Below are 4,989 nucleotides of genomic sequence, written 5' to 3'. Positions count from 1 at the left end.
ATTTCTTGCATTTATTGCTCACAAAGATTTGAAGGTGTATCAAATGGATGTCAAGTCAGCTTTCCTGATTGGAGAACTAGAAGAAGAAGATTATATAGAATATCCTTATGTATTTTAGTTGGTAGAAGATTCAAACATGGTATGCATATTGAAAAAGGAATTAAATTGTCTTAAGCAAGTCTCTAGAGATTAGTATGCAAGATCAGACAAGTATCTTCTATGATAAGGGTTCAAGAAAGGTTCTATAAATTGCAATCTCTATTACAAGATTGAGGATGAAAAACTATTGATTTTTTTTAATATGTTGATGATATCATTTATGGAGGAGATAATGAGGTATGTAAGAAGTTTGCAATAGAAATATAGAAGGAACATGAGATGTCAATGATTGGTAATTTGTCTTTCTTTCTTGGTCTTCAATTTGCTCAGTTAGATGATGGAATCTTTATCTCCCAAGAAAAATATGTTAAGGAGATGCTAAAAAGGTTTGGTATGGAGAATGCTAAACTAGTAAGTACTCCAATTTACCTGACTGGTTCTAGACCTAATGTTATGCATGCATTAGGTATGGTTGCCAGATATCATGATCATCCCAAGAAAACTCATGATAAGACTATCAAAATAATATTTAGATACTTGAAAGGAGATCCAGATTATGGTCTATGGTCTATGGTCTATGGTCTATGGTACAAAAAGGACAATCATTTATCTCTAAAAACTTATACTGATGTTGACAGGGCTAGCTAGTAATGTGGATGAACTAAACATCGAACAATGTTAAGGTAATTTATGATGAGCCCATTCCTATCATATATAATAATAATTTTAGTGCCATAAAAATTTCAAAATATCTAGTGATTCATTCAACGACCAAGAATATTTTTAGCTAGCATCATTTATTAAGGAAGAAAATTGCAAAGAAGGAATTTACATTAGATTAAGTACCTACTAAGGCTCAGACTACAAACATATTCACTATGACACTCTCAAATGATACCTAAGTTAGTTATCTCATATAAAAGCTAGGGTTTGTTACACCTCCTTCCAACTAAGATGCCTATATTGGTTCATCCATCTAGGAGGAAAATTTCAAGGCATGTCCTTTATCCTAGATTAATGTTAATTATTGCTCTTAGGGGGAAAAGATTGTTAATTTGTTGTCGAATGTAAATCATGTAAATTAGAGAAAGTATAGATGGATCTAAATATATAATTGGGTCAAGATATGTACCCTTTGTTCTTGATGTCAAAGGGGGAGAGAATGCAGATATGGAAGGAAAGAACATTGCATTAAGTGTACATCAGTAAGTGTTGCCATCAATGAAAAAAGGGAACATTATTAGCAATATGTGTTTTTCTTGATGTCAACTTGATGTTGTCCTTGATTGTTGTTGTCATTATTGATATGTTAATTGGTTGGATAGGAAACTGTTACAATTGTTGAGGAAGTGATGATGGAATTGTATGCTCATGTTTGTTAGTGTATAAGGAGATTGTTGGCAGTTAATTGTTAGTTGTTGTCATTTTTTTTACATGACTGAAATGAATATTTTGATGTAAAAAAAATATAGATATTGGCTGCAAATGGTTTATGGATATCCACCTTCTTGGTGTGTGATGTGTACACTAAGTATGTATGCTAATACAGTTAATGATGTTAACAATTTGGTTGATGGAAATGATAGCGCAATGAGGTTTAGATAAATTGAGATATTAAGATGAGGATTAGATTCATAACGAAATAATGAAGATATTAGACTGAGTGATATGGTGATTATGTCCAAGACATTTTGGTCCTTGGAAGTTTGATAAAGAAAGTTGGTGCAAAAGTATGTATTAATGTGTGTCAAGAAGAATGCTCTGCATTCCTTTGCATTTGCTAATATGGTTTTGTAGACCTGGATATGGTTTTTATTCTCTATGTACATTACACTCATATCATTTTAGGTCATTGGTGTTGTTGTTGATATCACTGGTAATTGCAGTTGGCTAACAGTCTAGTTGTCTGTTAGAATTGGTCTAGAAAATGCTCTGCATTTCCACCCATTGATGTTTTAGGTGTTTTTTCTTGGAGGACATGTTTATAACATTATTTTGTTTCTCAATCCAATATTTAGATTTTGTTGTTGTCTACAAGTAGTGATAATTGTGTTTTGTGTTCAACTAGTTCTTTGAAATGAAGTGTTTAGTGTTTTGATTAAGTAAAAGCAGGTATTTGAAAGGTACCCGAATCTTTTACAAGCCAGGAAAACAAAACTTCTAAAAAAGTACCTGATCACTTCAAAAAGACAAAATGAACCCACCGAAAGGGATCAACTTAACACAACATTACATTAAAAACTCAAAATAGACAGCAAAAGGAAAGCACAAAGACAACAAAGAGACAGAACCAAGGACAGCAATTGAAACTAAATACTATTCATAAATTCCTCAGCGTGAACAACCATTTGTTTCATGTTGTTCACTGAGGTCTTCAGATCCTCCAGCTCACGACCTTTGATGTCGCTCACATTCTTTGTGTTAGCTCTGGTCCTCCTTTCATGACCCTTCTTGTTCAACTGCTCTTTATCACCATCCTTCTCTGCATTATTCTCGAACCAATATGATCTTCATATGAAAAGATGAAAAAAGGTTTTGAGAATATTTCTAAATGTTCTCCTTATGTTCTCTGCATGGTGTTAAAAGGTCTTTTTTATGGTTTATTGTGACTGGAATTTGTGGTTTAATGTAACTACTCTAGTTCGACTGATGGAATGTGTTGTTCTACTAGCAGTGAATCCTTGGATGTCTCCACTTACTTAAAAGATTATGTTTCATTTATTTTGTGTCCTACCTTGGTGTGTGGAGATCCATATTGAGCTTATTCATCTAGAAGATATGCTTTGGGCCGATGTATTGCTTACATCTTACCTTGTTGTTGATCTTGAACAAAGTGTGACAGTGTGTGAATCGTTCTAAACTAATTAGAAAGAGTGACATGATATTTTAATATGCTCAATATATCTTGGGTTTGATTACATTCACCACAATTATGTTTTGGTGGTTGACTTGATAGCACCTATGTTTTTTCTCTACTCAGATAGACCTAATTGATTTTTGCAATAAAGAAGATGGTATATATAGAAGGTCAAATTGATGTTGATGGTGTGGATGAGTGTCTAGATAAATATGTGTGCTACACTTAGATGTTAATATCATTTGAAAAATTCCATGATGTGAAGTTGTGACAGAGAAAGTGTGTGGTGATTATTGTGAAGTTGGTTGCTTGAGACAGAGATTGAAGAACAATTTCATACTTGGATATTGCCAAAGGAAATTTTATTGAGGGTCTATCCATTATTGATTCATATATTCATGTACCTTTCTTGGGGTTAGTAAGTCTTCTTTTCAATTTTTGCATATTTCCTTGAGGTGGTGTGTCTCATCCCTCAAGTCCTTTGTATCTTGCCCTAGGAATCTAGTGCATCTCAACCTACAAGTCCTTCAAGGAGAAATGTGCTTCCTTGGTAATGAGCCTAAAACAATATTGTAATAATTTAATATATTTTAAGTTGACTCTCACTATGGTTTCTTCCTATTTGGGTTTTCCACAAAAAATTTTATGTTCACTTGTGCATGATTATTCCTTCTTTAATATTTTATTGTTGCTAATAAGAATAAGGTTAAATTGACTATGGATTATGAAATAGAGTTTAAGTGATTGTTTTGTATTGATTCAAACCCCCACCCCCCTAGATCCTAAAGTGTGTTTAACATATATACTATATTATGTAAGATAATAGTAGTGGCTATCCAAGATGTTGCATGTTGAGGAGAAACTTGTAAGTTGTCAAGTTGTGAATGAAGTACAATAAAGGCACATAAAAAGTGAGTTGATATTGTAAAAAGGGTGATATCTATGATTAGTTTATCTATTCAAATAAAATGAGTCATGTATAAAGGGAATGTATACTCTAACATAGTGTCATTGGGCAAGTGTGTTGAAGGTCATTTAGGAAAGTATATTGGGTATATGGATTTTAGGTGACTTATTCTCTATCACAAATTACATAACTAGAGAATTTAATATCAAGAGAATGGATCAATACAATTTAAAATAAGAGAGTCATTGGAAGTTGCAATTAATGGTCATTATTGATGATATGATAGTCAACTCAGATGTGTCATAGAGGTGACAAACACAAAAGGAGAAGGGTTAAACACCAAAGCATGATTTTTCCATAAAGGTACGCACACTTTCAAGGATAAAAGACCTTATAGAGTTGATAAAGTGAGTTTTGGAGATGAATCATTTTTTACATGAGGAATCCTTCAAAACCCATTTAAGGTTGAGCTTATGGGGAGGTTATTGTGTGATGGTATAATAGAATGATGGAGGAGTATCCAAGAGTGAATAGATTTTCATGGAAAAACATAAGAACATGGTTAAATATAGATACCAGTTCATGAAACTATAGAGAAGCTAGTGCACCTTAGAGCATGTCTATAGTGATCATGGAGGCTAAAAGCTAAGAGATGTAGGGATGCATAGAATGAAGAATGAAAGGACATCTAAAAATAAGGATAAACACTTATACAACTTAAAGGTGATAAAATCCTATGTTATATATTTGGGAGAAGATAATTCAAGGTGAAAAATGATGTAAGATGTAAGTAGAGATCCTACAATTTTTTATTCACAATAAAGGGATCTATATATACTATAATACAAGATAGTAGTAGTGGTTAGCCAGGATGTTGTATTTTAAGGAGAATCTTTTAAATTGCCACATTGTGAATGAAATATAATTAAGGCACGTAAAAGTAAGATGATGTTGTAAAAAGGGTGGTATATATGATTAGTTTAGAGAAATGAAACGAGTCATATATAAAGGGGATGTATCTTATAACATGGTGTAAAAGGTGTGTTGAAGGTCATTTATGAAATGAAGACTTTTTATTTGGAATTATATGCAGAAAATATCAATGGCACTATGTATTATAAAGGAC

Source organism: Cryptomeria japonica, chromosome 8 (assembly GCF_030272615.1).
Source record: "Cryptomeria japonica chromosome 8, Sugi_1.0, whole genome shotgun sequence".
Taxonomy (NCBI): Eukaryota; Viridiplantae; Streptophyta; class Pinopsida; order Cupressales; family Cupressaceae; genus Cryptomeria; species Cryptomeria japonica.
This window is presented reverse-complemented; position numbering follows the sequence as displayed.